Raw genomic sequence first — 17,168 nt, forward strand, 5'->3', positions numbered from 1 at the left:
CTCTTCAGCCAGTATGAACAGTTGCTATTCTTCCAGCTTTATGAACACATTTTGTCAAGCTCGAGAAGCCAGACTTTGTGACCCCACCATCTGCCATGACCTCTTGTCAGGTTCAGACAAAAGAACGTACACAGATGGCCTCAAAATGGAGATTCTCTTCATTCCCAATTGGTGTTTGACAGCTTGCACCACACAGATAGAGAAACATAAAACTCAACCTTTTTGTTCTTTAGCTGGTTTCTACTGCATAAAGGCAGGTTTAGAGCCCAAAGCACGTGAGACACAAACATTGCTTTATTTGAACTAAGGTTGTCCCTTCATAATCTAAGCCTTGGTTTATAATTCACTCCCATAATTTTGCCTTTTGGTCAAGTATCGTACAGTACAGCAAGCCAACTGAACAGCCTGACTTTGGAAACTTTGAGTTGTAGTTTCTTCTAGAACATATGTTGCCTAATCACTCATGCCAATGACATTAAAAAGCCAGTTTGGGCATTATATTTACAAAAGCCCAGACAATCAAGCTCTAGTTACAACAAAACAGTACAAGAGTGTTTATCTGTACCTATTCTCATTACAAGTTAAAAGCCAGATCTATTCTGAAATTGCAGTGATATTGAAGCTGAATCCCATTACAAGGAACAATGCAAAACAGAAAACAGTTATCTGCAGATAAATATTATATTCCTTCATAGGTTTATTTTCTGTGGTCCAAAGTCTTATTTTTAAATTATCCCTTTAAGATACACTTGCTGGCTAAAACCTAATAGTAGAAAAGAATAAAGCCCCACACCACAACAGTCTATTTTCTGCCCCTGAAAATTAAGCTTTACCAAACCTATCTTGGTTTTCTTTAGCTTTCTCAAATTCTTATCAGTACTTCACATATCACACCTTCACATAGACCAGCAGCACACAAAGATTCTCCCCTGTCCCAGAGGCCACTTCCACTTCACAACAGAAACTGTCATTTATGAAAGTATTACATCAGTATCAAATATCCACAAACTACAACAACTATTGGACAGTTAGCTAAGTTGTTATGATGAAAAGTCTTCATGGAACACAGAAAAAAATGTAGAGGTATTTTAGTATACTAGAATGCTTTTTATCATCACCAAGGCATGGTTTTTTCATTTATTTGATCAAGAGTATTGCAAAGCGAAAATTATTTCAAACAACCGGGTCAGCTAAGAGGAAAGAAAATGTCATCAGTTTCAAGAAAAAGAAACCTGTATAATGTCAGCCTTTCCACTAGAAATTAGTTTATATTCTTCACACCCCTCTCCATAGTAATAACTTTCAAGCTATGGTACTACAAGCAGAAGACAGCAATAAAAAGATTCCTTATTAATCGGTACAAACTCAGCTTTAAATCACTAATTTATGCACAGCATGTACATGGATTAGACCACCTGTTACACATATGTTGCTTCATTGTGTCTCAGTTTTCAGACCAGTAAAATTTCAATATTACGAAGTACTTATCAGAAATCCACCTGCTCCCAGGAAGTCTTTCCCCATCTTGTTCCTAAAAAACCTTTCAATATCCAACTCCTTTGGGAAGCAATTGAGATTAAAAAGGACACATTTTAGTGAAAATATCTGTATGTATTAGTCAGATTAATTTCTTGGTATCCCAAGAAACAGAAATACAATTTTGTTATCAAAGTTCTGAAATTTAAATTACAGATTTTGCATCTCCATAAGAAGATTCCATTGATTTGTCAACTTTTTTTCCCCGAATTCTCTTCAGATGACTTAATCCCAGATTTTTTTCTTTATTTATGTATACAAGAAATAAACTTGGCCTACAAATTGCAAAAGACATGAATACCCAGGTCTACATAACACCCAGGCTGTCATTTAATGCAGAACTTCAGAAAGCCAACAAAAGGGTGCATTCAACAAGTTGCACACACAGAGTGGGAAATAAGTCACCATCTTCAGTTATTACACAGTATTTTTTATTTTGAAAATAATATTAGAAAGTAGCTCCTAGGAAACATTTGAAAAGAATGCCCACCATGATATGCATGATCAAGGTCCTGCAGGTACCACAACTTCTTTTTCCAGCTTTTACTGTGAGCAACTGTATGCCTTCAAAAAAGCCCTAGTACGTAACAGACAACTGAACAATGGAAATCTAAGTGACTTGACTGCTAAATGATATCAGGAGTTTTTAACAAAATAAAATAACTTGAATAGTGAGTTGAAAAGGTTCATTGTTTGGTTGTTTTAACATGACTTCAAAAACGGCAACCTATGAATCCAACGTACATAAGTTTTCACTGCTACATGACACAAAACCAAAACAAGCGTGGCTGCTTTAAACCAAGATGTAAATGGAAGATATAACTAGCTGAACCTAATTTGAAAACGAAGATCTCATCTTGTAATTTGGCAGAACCAGCTGACACACAAGAAATCAGAAGGAACAAAACCAAGTGAGTACCTACAACCCACCAGGTTCTCCTAAGTTGCTGTGACTGAGTAAAATGCAAGTGTATCACCAGAACAAACTAACTGACACCTCCTGACAACAGCAGTAATTACGACTCAAGTTTACACAATCCAAAGAACCTGAAAAAACAGACAAGTTCAATCAGTATGAACTGTAGTGCTTAAGCTATAGAAGGAACAACCGACATATAGTGTGGTTTGCTAAAAGCATGTCAGGGGAAGTGTCCCTTTAAGAACCTCATGCAGCATATATTGAGGCAGCAAATGAATCAGATCCCTTTCAACACTCTCGGACTTGATCCCACAATCTACATCCCCATTACTCCCACTACTTGCTATATTTACTCTCACTACTGTACATATTGTAACACGACTAGCAAAAAGCACTGTTGATGGAGGCGACTGAACATCTGGAATCCCAGGGATGAAAACAGGTCTGAGTGGGTGTACAGGTGACAAGAACACACAACACAGGAGTAAAATCCAAAGCTGTAATCAAACGCTCCCCTAGATGAAAGTGCCCACAGTCTCCACGCAGTTAACTGCACGGCTGAGGCTCAAGTTCTGCTGCTTGTCCTCTCCTGACAGTGCTGAGACCCAAATCCCATCAACCTGGAACTAGATATTCCTTCCCTCAAGTGACTCGGTTTCTGAGGCATGCACTTAGACATGCCCAATGTCATGCAAGTACGAGTGGTAAACTGTATGTCTAAGAATAGGAGCAGCACTCATGGGTTATTTCGAAATCAATGAGGTGAAGCATGTCCCTTATTGCTCAAATAAGGAGTACGTTACATTAAATATGTGGAATAATTCCCAAGTAGTTGAACCTTTGAAGGCTCTTCTAATTCCCCAAACCAGCTTACTGTCATTCAAGATAAAGTATGTAGGGCTTGACATCAGAACAGTGGATAACATTCAAGCAGCACTTTAAGTAAGATGACCCAAGATTTCTTTCTGAGTTTTATAGACAACTTACTTTTATCAGCACAGATACTCACAGATACATTTGGAATTAACAGAAATTTACCTGCAGTTCTTTTAAGCAGACAATCTACTCTATAAGCTCACCTTTTGTTCTCTAACTAGGTTTCTAACCCAGGTTTTCTTCCATAGCCAACTACTTTACAGGGCAGAACATTTGGGAGTCTACTGCTTCAGTGGAAACAGGCAGGTACAATTTTCAGAGAGCACACTGTATTTGCACAAACCTATTTTTGCTTTAAGAAATTTCATTTTAGAAATGGATTGGCATTTGACAAAAATTTAGTGATCTATATGCATGACTATAATATACCTTGCCAAGACACTCTTCGTGCATCGCCAATAATACATTAGCTCCTCTTTCAATTAGGTTCAGCTGAAAAGAGCATCTTTTTGACTACTCAGACTTCAAACAAGCTTCTTGCTACCACCACCTCATATATTGTCTGATACATCAGAGAATGCTCTAGATATTAATTTGGTCTTGTAACGAGATTCAATTTTGAGATTTTAAAATATCCATAGTTATCAGTAGATTGACAAATACATGGAAAAGTTTAACCATACTGTTCAGATACACTTTTGTCTATACCCCGCAGCTGGAAGAATCTTAACATCCAATGAACTGAAGATAATTTTACATTTGCATTTAATTAAAGATCATCAAGTTATATAGGGATAAAGAACTTGATGATGGAGAAGCACTTTTTCTAGTAACTATTTTTCTACATTTTCCTTATAATTTGCTATAAGCTTTTTTTTAGCTTAAATCCATTATTAACTCTACTCTTGCACAGACTGAAGATGATGACTGTATTCACTGAAGGGTACACGTTACAAAAATGTTCATACTTCTTTAGTTATAATTCAGCACAAAGGAAAAAAGGGATATTTCTAGTGATGCACAAGCTCTCAAATACTGACTACAACACAGAAAATATCCTAAAGGGTACAATTTTATGAAACAAGTTGGACTGATGTAAGATTCTACCCCCGCTATCATTGCTAAAAGTGATCTTCCACTCTTCCCTACTTCTTCCACTTTCCATCCCTTCCCCATGCTACATGCTCTCAGTAATTCCCATTTCTCCCTGACCCGCTCAGGGAGCCAACTAAATTCTAACACTGTCAGAACAGCAACAATGGGGCTGAAAGGGGGAAGAAAGTTTTTCATATGCTGCGATCCACTGATAGCTCAGATGACCATCCAGGCCTGTGCACAGGACACGACTAACCCTTCAGATTTAGCAAGTTCTTTGATCAGTTCAGTCTGGCTTGCGGAACCACATCATGACTCTGTTTCTGGGGAAAAAAAAAAAAAAAAAGCATTTATGATCTCCTGAAAATTTACTTATGGGTTGAAATGTGACAATAGGTTGGATACGGTTTGTTTGTATGAAGTCTACTCCATGCTTTTGTAGAGTTCACTGGAGTGTGTGCATGCTTCAAAAATCCATTAGGAAGAAGTGGGATGTTCTGTCTTCAGACGATAGTTTTCTCAATTTTTTATACACCAAGAAGCAGGATGAATAACTTGCTTTTGACAGACAGCAGAAGTCTACTGTTGTACAGAATCAATACACAGCTTGAAATTTTATAAACTGTATGTATAAGTTATTGATTTTTAAAAATTGTTAAAATGTATTTGCATTTGTAAGTTAAATTTTAAATAAACGGAAGCTTACAGCAATTGGATTGCATGTTTTAGAGAAGAGAAATACGTTTCTGAAGTTTCTCAAGTCTCAAGATCAAGTTTGTAATGAAAAGTTACCTAACTCCTTACAACTAACAGAGAGCCCATGCACACAAAGGTTTTTGATTTCACTCTGGGGACATAAGATCACTTTCACTTGCAGTTCCTAATCTCATTCATAATTACTGGTCATGTTACGAGCATAATTTCTATTACAGGTCAATTACAGTTATTCTGGTAATTACAACTATTGCTCACATGGGAAAGGTTTAATACTTGGATGACTGTTAAGGTTCACAAGTGACTTTTAATATCTTCATGCACTGGCATTCACAAGCCTTAATGAGCAAACGCTGATATATTTGCTTTAAGACTTTAATTCCCACAAATAGATGAATTCTTTGAATTGGTAGCAGCTATACAACTTTCCTACAAGGTCATAGCCTTAAAGACAGCGTGTACGTGTCGCAATCTGCCAATTTCATTCTCAACATATGACCTTATTTGTCTTGATTTTTTCCACTTACATCTTGGGCTGAGATTCCCAATAACAAAACAGTGAATCAAAATGGTCGCTTCTTCACACAGAAGACATCTACTGACATCTACCGTGGGGAAATGGATTATGAGTTCCTATCAAAGCAACCTCGTCATGCACCCTGCCAGATGACACAGTCACCCGACAGAGGTTAGTAACGGACTCTGTTGAACAACAGAACTGAAGAGGCTGTAAGACGGAACTGAATTATTTGCTATTCCCACCCAAACTGAGACAAACCTGACAGCAACAGGAGCCTGATGAAACAGGACAAATCTGACTCGCCAAACAGAGGAGCATACCCTAACTTCCACAGCAAAAAAAATAAAGGAAGCTGCAAGACCAGAATCACATTTACAAATGGACTTCTTTGGTCTACAGAAGTTAACAAAAATTTTCATGCTCGGGACACAGGCACTCCATGCACTGTTAGGAAAGAATCAGCTTTCTAGCAATAGGAGCAGCATAATCTCAACTGTCACTGCTTCCTCTTACCATTGTTTGTGTAAAAATTGATGGTCAGGGCATGTCTCACTGATTGAAATAATGTAAAGCCAGTCAAAAGAAAAGGAACATCACCTTTATAAAATGGATTATTTCTAGAAGCTATGTTAACTAACAGCATGTTTAGAAGTTTTGTGAAAAACTTGGCTGTTCATGTCTATTGAATATCCCAAGGACTGCAAACCAGAAAGATCGCAGTGCCATGTCGATTCTGGATAGTGCCTTCCAAGATACCTCTAAAGGAGCCCCCTCTGCAATCCATGCTTAAGTGATTTAGGAAGTTAGCAATATCAAGTTGTCTTCTACCTCTCTTTTAAACATTATCACCAAGTCAGAAGGAATGAAATTGTGCCAACATCCAAACTGCTGCAGTTCACAACCAAGCATACTAGAAAAAACAAATGTTGATCTTTTTCCAGCTTAGTTTCAGTCTCTATTGTGGCAGCCAATACTAAATGTGAGCTGGCTAAAATATTCTTTTATCACTAAGTTCGTGCTGCAAAAATGTAAAAAACTCTATAGGTTTCAGTACAGACAAATATTCTCAAAACCGGCTTCATTAGGCTGCAGATTTTGCAAACTGTATTCCAAAAGGCAAAGAGTTTCTTCAACAGTAGTAAGTAAATAGCTAGATCTAGGAGAAGTTATTTCCAAGTACCATCCCTTTTCATGTAATTACCATTCTGTATTTCATTAGAAATATGATATTCTAGAAAGCTATGCTTTTGTTATAGGTTCTACTAATGCATGTATTAGGATGTATTAGTATACACATTATTAGCATATATCATAATATAGTCTTGCAAACTGACCAATCAGGCATGCAGTCTGATTTGCTTAGACTGATTTTTATGCTATTAATATTGGAAAGTATAAAAGTAAACTTCAACAGTCTATAATGACCTTTACTGGAAACTATCACTGCACAGAGGAAATCAGACAAAGCAGCAAAAAAGTTCCTTTAATGAAACTATAGGAGTAAGATCACTTACTACTGCCTCACCTTCTTGCAAAAGAGCTGTTACTCTACAAATCAAATCATGGGGTGGGGGAAGAATTCATTTCATTCCAATAATGGAAGTTACAAAAAACACATGAAGAATCAAACCAGGAAGCTGTTACAAGTCTGCTGCTCCCTGCCACACTTGCAGCTTTTCACAATACTTCCTAGCATATACCTAGTTTTTCAGTTCCCACAACAGGCATTCATACTATCAGCTTTGATGTAGGATGTGTACTATTACCACAATAAGACATTTACATTGTTTTCCACTGAATACCTAAAATTGTGTGATGAACCTGTCTGATTCCAGTGGCTTCTTGGCTTTGCACACCAGAACTCCACAAGTGTATTTCCTTGCACTGGACTAGACAGTTTATTTTTCCTATTTTAAGATTCACTGTTGATTCATTAGCAGTCATGTCCTGTGAATATAATCAGAAAGGTAGAGAAGAAATTCTTAAACATTACACCAAAAAGTATGTAGAAAAAGCAAACAATTTAAGAATTGTCGCTTATTAAAGACAACCTTAAGAATACTATTTTAAGGCAGCACATCAGAACAAATGCAGTTCCAAGAACTGAATTACACTAGGTGTAACTAAACAACTCATTCTCCTCCACAGTAGGATGCAGAAGTTTAAATACTACTATCTACACGGTACGGGCTGTAGCTTCACTCCCTAGCCATATTAGGTTGCTATTCATCTACTGCTTTTGGAGATTTGCACTAAATTTTCCTGTAGGTACAGTAAAGAGGTCTGCATGCTTAAACCGAGTAACACTATAGATTCCTGAAGGCGGTGGAAAGTTGGAATTCTGGTTCCTATTTTTTTGCTAAACCTATAACAACACTTTGAGCCAAACCCACCAAAAGATCTTCACTGTGAGGATCCTCACAACTGTCCAGGAAGTATGTCCAGATGCACAAGAGACCCCTACAGTAGTGTCCAACACATACAAGAGCAGACAAAGATAAAGAATTCTCCTACAATATTGACATCCCTTGCAAAACAGCACTCTGCCGTTTGCCCAGCTGAATTGTTTGGCCTGTCCCCTTTACACTGGATAGCTGCTGTCAAGACGCTGTACTGAAAACTTTGTAAACTTTATCACTTTGTAAAGAGAGGCTGTCAGTCAGAACCCTCTGTAGCAATAAAAAGCATTCCTGTCAGTGGTGTATGCCTCCTGTAAAGTTAATTACATCAATATAGCATAAGTCAAATGGTTTCTTTTTGTTGTGTTAGAACACCGATTTCTGTACAAACAGGAAGTGGTTAAAAGGAAGCCAAATCATTTGACAGTGAAATAAGATCACTCCTAAATTCACCCATGAGACAATCTTGCTAATATTTAATAATTTTAAGGTTTTTCCTTAGTATATAACTAAATCATTTAACCTATTGCTCTTTCTTCTTCTAGAGGCACTACTTACTCCACAACAATAAAGCTTTCAAAGAAGAAGAATTTGTCCTTTTTTTCCCCTCTTATGACCACCTCTCCTGTCGAATCTTTTCTACAACATAAACTTCTCTTTATTCTTTCATGTTTCTTCAAAGTGCTGTAGTTAGCACCCTACATACTACTTTGAACAGAAGTTCCTGAATTTCAGTACTTCACTACATACAAGACATCTTCCAGCACACATAGCACTGGCACAAATACGGGCTGCGAAACACCATTCTGCATTTGTTCCGTAACACTGGTCACCTGTCGTGAGTCTTCGCCCCACGTATACGAGTCATACGCTTTTTGTATAAGACAGGATATAACATAAATAAATGAAGGGAATGGTTTATTTAGGAAAAGTAATGAAATGGAAAAAAATTATTAATTTATCTTTTAATAACATAAATTTATACTAGCATAAAATTATTTTTTAAATCAAAGATTATATCAAGTTGCAATTAATTGCAACATCACACAACCTTCAGTGTTTTGCTTTGTTTTCTGTCAGCACATTTAAGCTACATCAGTGATAGCAGTTGAAAAAAAAAATCAGCTATTAAAAGTGTTCCTGGAGTATTAATCAATTAAAATAATTGAACTGATTTCCAAACTCTGAAAACTGGCAAAGTAGTATTTTTTAAAAAATTTTTACACAGTATGCTAAGTCCTATCAATTTAAACCATTAACGTTCTCTGTCAATTCAAAAATTTACAGAGAAAACGAAGACCAAAGTCCTTTCCACAGAGGAAGGCAGCAGGAGCTCCGAGACACAGCTCAGCACCATCCCTGTACTCCACGAGGGAGCTCGCTCTCAGATGCGGTTTTCTTCCACATTCCAAGGAAGTTTGCTTATTCCGTATTTTCCTCCTATTGTGTGCATCCTCAGTCCCGAAACACGGTATTTGCACTCGGACTCACCCCAGCCGCGAAGCCCTTTACGGCTGGGAGGCAGGGAAGGCCTGTGACTCGCAGGGCGCAGGAAGAGGCGCGCGGTGAAGTTTCGCTGTCGCTGCTGCCCGTCCAGCCCTCCCCCGACAACCCCCGCCACCGCGTCGGGGATCCCCGCTGCGCCTCGCACGGCCGCGACCACCCCCGGCCCCTCTCCGCCCCGTCACCCTCCGACCCCCCGCGGCAGCCCGCCAGAGCCGGCCCCTCGCCCCGCGCACGGCCGCGGCGCCTGCCCGGGCCCACAATGGAGGCGAGGGTGACCCGGCGGCGCGCAGGGCGCTGTCACCACCAGCCGGGCGCGCCGCCGCCCCGCGGCCGCCCGCAGGTGTCAGGCACCGGCTCGCCTCCCGCCCTGCGGCACGGCGCTGGGACCGAACCGCCGGGCGGGGGGCCGCTGTTCAGCGCCGCAGGGCGGGGGAAGCGGCGCCCCGGCCCGCCGGGAAGAAAAGCACTGCCCCTCCCTCACGGCCCTCCCCTACCCCGCCGGCTCCCCGCTCACCCGCAAGCCCGGCGGCGGCGGCGAGGGAGGGCGGGCGGCGGCGCGGGCCGGGCCCAGACAGCGGCGCCGAAGCGACGAGACGGCGGCGGCCCCTCACCGCCCGCCCGGCCCCGCGCGCCGACGACGCCTCTCGGCCGGGCCGGCGCCGCGCACCCGCAGCCCGCGAGGAGGCCCCGCAGGCGCGAGCCCACCGGGGCCAGCCCGCGAGACCCGGCGCGCGGCGGCGCGAGCGCTCGCAGCGCCTCACAGCTCGGCCGCCGCCACCCCCCTCCCCGCGCGCTCCCCCCCCACCGCTCACCGCCTCGCGCCGCGGCCGCCGCGCCGTGCTCTGCCCGGGTCCTTCTCCCCCGCACAAGCTTGGCGGCGCCTGCCACCCGGGCGCGCCCATTGGCCACCGCACCGCGTGAGGTCAGGCGCCCCCCCCGCCCTATTGGCTCGATCCCGTGTGTGTACACACGCCGCCCGCCAATCCGCGGGGGCGACGGCGAGGGGGGGCGGGGCGGAAGGGCGTGGCCGCCAGAGACCCTGGGCCGCGGCGGGCGGGTTGCCGGGGCGGGCGGGGCGAGGGGGCCGCGGGCTCGGAGCTCGCTGACAGGGCCCGACGGCAGCACCTGCCCGGCCCGGCGCCCGGGTGCCGGCGCTGCCCGCCCGCGGGCCGGTGTCCGCCGTGCGGGGTGTGCGCACACGCCTCGGCGGGCGCCGCAGCGTCTGCAGCCAGGGGCCGCGCCGGGCGCCGTTCCGCGCCCCCGGGAGGGGCCGGCGCTGTCCCGGGACGCAAGGCTCAGCCCCGCCGCGGGGCGGGGAACCGGCGGCGGCGGGCAGACCGCGGCCCCGGTTTCGCTTCTTTGCCCGAGCTGCGCCAGCGCCTGCCCGTGAAACAAAAGGCTCGATGGCGGGACAGAAACGGCCCCCGGGAACGGCGGCCGGGCGGCCGGTACGGGAGGTAGAAGGAGCAGCTTCCAACATCTCTTTGTCTTCTCTGCAAATCTGTTCCAGCAAAGCAGCAGTAAGGGCTCGTGTAGAGAGAACAGGAGCGGAAAACACTGCTGGGAGGAAAACAAGTAAAAATGATCAGCACCCGTTGCATTGGAAGCAGCGACGCAAGGTTTCTCACAGAGGAGGCAGGCCTCCGAGGCACGCAGTAACCCGTTATTTTGAAATTCCTCTAACACAAATTCACCTTAATGCCCAGACAAGGTTTACGTGGCTGCGGGAACGCTATGTATTTTAGAAGCCTCTAGACCCTACAGAGTAGACCAAACATGTTAAACTTGTGTTTTTCTTGCATTACAGACAACATTAAATGCTCTAGAACGACATATTTGATCATATCCCCTCTCGTAAAAAGGGGAGAAACATCAAAAGCCAACTGCGTTCAGCCTGTAAAGCAGAGTTCTGAGACCAAGGACTAAGGAAAACATTAGCAAGAAAGAACTGTATGTTTACTTCAGCGGGATCATTCACAACTGAAAATCTAGCATGTGCTCAGGAATTTGCTGACTTTGTGGTTTTAGTGTCTTTTCATCCTCTATATAATACTTTCATCACATGCAACAAGACCTTTATCAATATTTGCAGTGTTACACAAGACACCTTCATGAAAGCATTTAAAAAACAATAAAGCAAACTATTGTGCATTCTCTGAGACCCCTCTAACAGGCACAAAGACCGAAGCCTGCCCTGACAGCAGCGCAGAGGGCATGCGCTGCCTTAGCAAAGGAAGCAGAACAGAAGCAAACCAGGTTGGCTGGTTTATTGCATTGTTCAGTGAGTTACCCGAGCTAAACAAATACTTGAACCAAACCCAGCCTCAATAAAGACACTTATGCTTCAAGTATCTTCTTAGTTCATTGGTTTATTTACTTTTCTGCAAGAAAAAATGATGAAATCAGATACTGTAACTGATTATGAACACAAAAAACAGGCATTTTAGCCACTAAGGAAAGGAGAGAAACAGAAGAAAGGTCACTGCTGTAGTTTGCATTTGCTTTCAACAGCAAACTGCAGAATGAGATTACACTCTCTCTATATATACACACAGAGTTGAGTTTGGAGCTGCTGAAGCAATGATCAGTTTGCATGAGGGTCAGTATGCTGCTGCCCTAACAGTCTAAACCAATCCACAGTCTCTCAGAGCTTACACAAATCCCAAACTTTACCCCAGAATGAGGGCTGCATTGAAAAGCATCTTGGAATTTTGTTTTCAGACATGCTAAGGCATGGGTTTAGCAGCTACTCTGAGTAAAACCAGTACTGTGGGAAGCTCTCATGTCTCCCTCCAGAAACGCCGAGCGGTCTCCGCGGCTCAGCACGACGCCCTGCTCCCTCTGGCTGGTCAGACCCTTCAGACCCCTCACCCTCCCCTTTCACAGCACGTTACTTTTCAGTGTTCACTCGTTTCATTGCTTTCTTGCCAGCCCACAGCCCTTGCTGTGATAACCCAGAAAAACACCAACCCAAAACAGCGCCCCCCCCCCTCTTTTCTCCTGCTGGCCTTGCCCCCACTGCCTATAAAACCTTCAGCCAAAATGCTGCCCAGCTGCTGGGTCAGAGCGCTACCGCATTCCCCGACCCAGGCTGCAGTACCGCCATACCCGTTTGCTGGAAGAGATGATCACGACTTTGTACTTTTTGGCTTCGGTAAGAGCACAACCCCCGCTCTATTCCACAGCCCACCGACTGGCAAGAAAAGGTTCTTACCTTTTTCAACAAGGCTGCGGTGCTGCTGGCGAGCCTCTGTGCTGTACCCTGATCCTGGAAATAGTGGGACTCGTTACAGGATCTTGCTACAGAGATTATAGCAAAAAGAAGCTAGCAGAGTGAAACAGCAACTCAGTATTTTTCCTTTTTACTTTCTTCTGACAGGAAAGCAAGTATAAATGCTCTTGTTAAAGCCAGATGAGAGCAACTGAATTAATCTTACATAAAATCAGCTGTTACAAGAGAGAAGAAAACACTGCTGAAAAGAAAACAGTACTCAAAAATCTTGGCAAAGTTCATTATAGTGAGATTTTAAACACAGCTGACTTGATTCTTTTCTTCGTTACGTAAGAAAGCTCACACGACATCTGCTCAGTATTTTCAACTACCTGCAGACTATTTTAACTGCCCGTTCTCTTGACACACAATAATTAATCCAGTAGTAGTGAGATCCTTCCAACATTAGAGGGATTTTTCATGCCGTGTAGTCTCCATGGTTGTATTATCATGAGTGATAAAACTGCCAAACTGGGATGAAATTATTTACCACTGGCACCATGTGCATCTGTGAAGGCAGGATGCCCAGAGATCATTAACGCATCTCTCAACTGCATTTCCAGTCTTCACATGCCCGATGAGGAGCACTGCTACCCAACCCTAAGCAAACATTCACAGTCTCAACATGTGTATCTCTTAAAATTATAAAACTACAAACCAGTCAATATTTACAATTTTTGTATTGTTACCTTGATAGCAAATGTAAAATTACATATATTTTTCAAACTGATGAAAATCACTCCCGAGGCAAAAAACTAAATTTAAGCAAAAATTGCAAAAGTAAAAGCTGTCGTATTTCAAATAAGTTAGCATGAGTGACGTTCTACAATGGTCTTAACGCTATTCTGTGTAGCAATACTAACAAAAATTGAGACAGCAAAGCGCCTGTAGAAGTATATCTAATTGCTTAAAGCTCATTTCAAATTCATTTCCAACTAACAGGCACCACTTTAAGATATCAGCCCATTAAAAATTTCCTGGGAAGATAAACCCAATTCTTCTTCTCAGAGCTAAGCAAGAAGCTTAGTGATCAGTACCCAAATTTCTTCAAGATGCGTCGTCTATTCGTCTGTTCAGTCTTCGGGCAACTCCTACAAGCTGCGGCAGATGCTCTAACCTCCAAAGGCTGCTCCATCCTGGTAGACTTCAGGACAGCCCACTTGTTTCAGAGACATACACACTACTTTGAACCTCTCCACAACAGAAAACAACTTTGCAGATCATTTGAAAGGCTCGGATGGTGAATATAGCGAAGCCTTTTTGCATCCTCAAGTTACAGTGAAGCTTCTTGCCTGTAGATTTGAGGCTAGTGAAAGGAAAACAGGTTAAATTTCCTGCTTGAAGTTTAACAGTAACAGCGGTAAAGAGTTCTCCAGAATAGGTCCTCTAGGACACTATCTAGAGCAAGAGGACTATGTAACATCTTGGGTATCTTCTCTCTTTCCAGCTGTGCTACAGCCAGCATGAAAGCCACCACCATGTCAAGGTGCAGCATAAGGCACATGGCTAGCAGAGTTACCTTCAGCGAAGTGGTTTGAACAGAATCAGATTCAGCTCCCATTAGAGCTCCATCCGGGAACACCACAGGAAACCTAATCAAGCCCAGCACAGAATCACAGAATAGTAGGGGTTGGAAGGGACCTCTGTGGGTCATCTAGTCCAACCCTCCTGCCGAAGCAGGGTCACCTACAGCAAGCTGCACAGGACCTTGTCCAGGCGGGTCTTGAATATCTCCAGAGAAGGAGACTCCACAACCTCCCTGGGCAGCCTGTTCCAGTGCTCCGTCACCCTCAGAGGGAAGAAGTTCTTCCTCATGTTCAGACGGAACTTCCTGTGCCTCAGTTTGTGCCCATTGCCCCTTGTCCTGTCACTGGGCACCACTGAAAAGAGCTTGGCCCCATCCTCCTGACACCCACCCTTAAGATATTTGTAAGCATTTATAAGGTCCCCTCACAGCCTTCTCTTCTTCAGGCTGAACAAGCCCAGTTCCCTCAACCTCTCCTCGTAGGGGAGATGCTCCAGTCCCCTCACCATCCTCGTAGCCCTCCGCTGGACTCTCTCCAAGTAGCTCTTCATCTTTCTTGAACTGGGGAGCCCAGAACTGGACACAGTACTCTAGATGAGGCCTCACTAGGGCAGTGTAGAGGGGAAGGAGAACCTCCCTCGTCCTGCTGGCCACACTCTTCTTGATGCACCCCAGGATCCCATTGGCTTTCTTGGCAGCCAGGGCACACTGCTGGCTCATGGTTAACCTGTCAGCCACCAGGACGCCCAGGTCCCTCTCCGCAGAGCTGCTCTCCAGCAGGTCCACCCCAAGCCTGTACTGGTGCATGAGGTTGTTCCTCCCCAGGTGCAGGACCCCGCATTTGGCTTTGTTGAACCTTATCAGGTTCATCTCTGCCCAGCTTTCCAGCCTATCCAGGTCACGCTGAATGGCAGCACAGCCTTCTGGTGTGTCTACCACACCTCCCAGTTTGGTGTCATCAGCAAACTTGCTGAGGGTACATTCTAACTCTTCATCCAGGTCGTTGATGAAGAAGTTAAACAAGACTGGGCCCAGTACTGACCCCTGGGGGACACCACTTGTTGCCAGCCTCCAACTAGACTCAGCGCTGCTGGTGACAACCCTCTGAGTTCTGCCATTCAGCCAGTTCTCTATCCACTTCACCGACCACTCATCCAGGCCACACTTCCTCAGCTTCCCTAGGAGGATATTATGGGAGACTGTGTCAAAAGCCTTGCTGAAGTCAAGGTAGACAACATCCATGGCTCTCCCTTCGTCTACCCAGCCAGTCATGTCATCGTAGAAAGCTATCAGATTGGTCAGGCATGATTTCCCCTTGGTGAATCCATGCTGACTACTCCTGATAACCTTCTTTTCTTCCACTTGCTTCATGATGGCCTCCAGAATGAGTTGCTCCATCACCTTTCCAGGGATGGAGGTGAGGCTGACCGGCCTGTAGTTCCCTGGGTCCTCCTTCTTGCCCTTTTTGAAGATTGGAGTGACATTGGCCTTTCTCCAGTCCTCGGGCACCTCTCCTGTCCTCCAGGACCTCTCAAAGATGATGGAGAGTGGCTCAGCAATGACATCCGCCAGCTCCCTCAGCGCTTGTGGGTGCATTCCATCGGGGCCCATGGATTTGTGGACGTCCAGATCACTTAAGCGATCCCTCACACAGTCCTCCTCGACCAAGGGAAAGTCGTCCTCTCTGTAGGCTTCTTCTCTTACCCCCGGGGCCTGGGATTCCTGAAGGCCAGTCTTAGCACTGAAGACTGAAGCAAAGAAGGCATTCAGTAGCTCTGCCTTCTCCGCATCCTCCGCCACCAGGACACCCGCCTCATTCAGCAGCGGCCCCACGTTGTCCCTAGCCTTCCTTTTGCTGCTGATGTAGTTGAAGAAGCCCTTCTTGTTGTTTTTGACATCCTTTGCCAGCTTCAATTCCAGGTGAGCCTTGGCCTTCCTCGTCGCATCCCTGCATGCTCTCACCACGTTTCTGTACTCTTCCCAAGTGGCCTGCCCCTCTTTCCACATTCCATGGACAAACCCACAGAACTATTAAGTGAACGTAAGTCAGGAAGCCTTCGTCAAGAGGGTAACATGCAGATGTTATCCCTAGGCAGACCTTGATGAAACTGAACTCCTTCAGTGAGAACAAAGCGTAGAATACCAGCGACTGGTATTCTGCTCAAAATGCCAGACTGAAAGCCTTTCTGTCTGGTCTAGGAGAACCTTCTTGCCAATGAGCAGTTTCTTTAGCAGTGAGGCTGAGATGACAAGAGAAAATCACAAACTGAACATGGGTGCTGAAGCAAAGCAAGTGTTCATGTATCCTGTAACTACAGGTTCTTACATTACAGCAGGTGGAAGAGTGGAGGGAACCTCACCAATGCACTTTCTGTTAGTCTTGGCACCTGGACGGCCATATTTCATGGTCCAAAAAGAAAAAAAAAAAAAGAAGTATCTATAGAGCTACCAACTATATACATTGTGTAGTCTGCCATATTACTAGATATCAAACAGACCTGTTTCTGGACTTCAGTTCAGGATTCTCATTAAAGAGGGTCCAGGAGAGAATGGTCTCTGCAACTTGAAGGATACCCAGGAAAAAAGAAAAGTGCCAAGATGTAGCACAGGTTGAAGACAGGAAGCAACAGAAGAACGGTGTGTTAAGATAAGGGTGTCAGGCCAATGAGGTCTAGTTTGAAGAACACCACAGGTAGAGTAGATGCTCCAACTCATGGTAGATGACTGTGAAAGAAACTAAGGGAATGGTGTATGATTTCACCTTCTCATTTCAGCATGAGAAAAACTGAATGATAGTTCTTTGGCCC

General features: G+C 44.3%; 1 protein-coding gene across 3 annotated transcripts in view; it reads right to left on the reverse strand.

The window, feature by feature from the left end:
• TFDP2 (transcription factor Dp-2) overlaps positions 1 to 10,448 on the reverse strand; it is a 68,434-nt gene extending 57,986 nt beyond the window's left edge. For all 3 annotated transcript variants that reach the window (XM_075417986.1, XM_075417984.1, XM_075417983.1), the window contains exon 1: positions 10,378 to 10,448. The gene's annotated coding sequence lies outside the window, so the exon portion shown is untranslated. The remainder of the gene's footprint in view (positions 1 to 10,377) is intronic.
• Between the last annotated feature and the right edge of the window lie 6,720 nt (positions 10,449 to 17,168).

The sequence above is a fragment of the Opisthocomus hoazin genome, chromosome 4 (assembly GCF_030867145.1).
Source record: "Opisthocomus hoazin isolate bOpiHoa1 chromosome 4, bOpiHoa1.hap1, whole genome shotgun sequence".
Taxonomy (NCBI): domain Eukaryota; kingdom Metazoa; phylum Chordata; class Aves; order Opisthocomiformes; family Opisthocomidae; genus Opisthocomus; species Opisthocomus hoazin.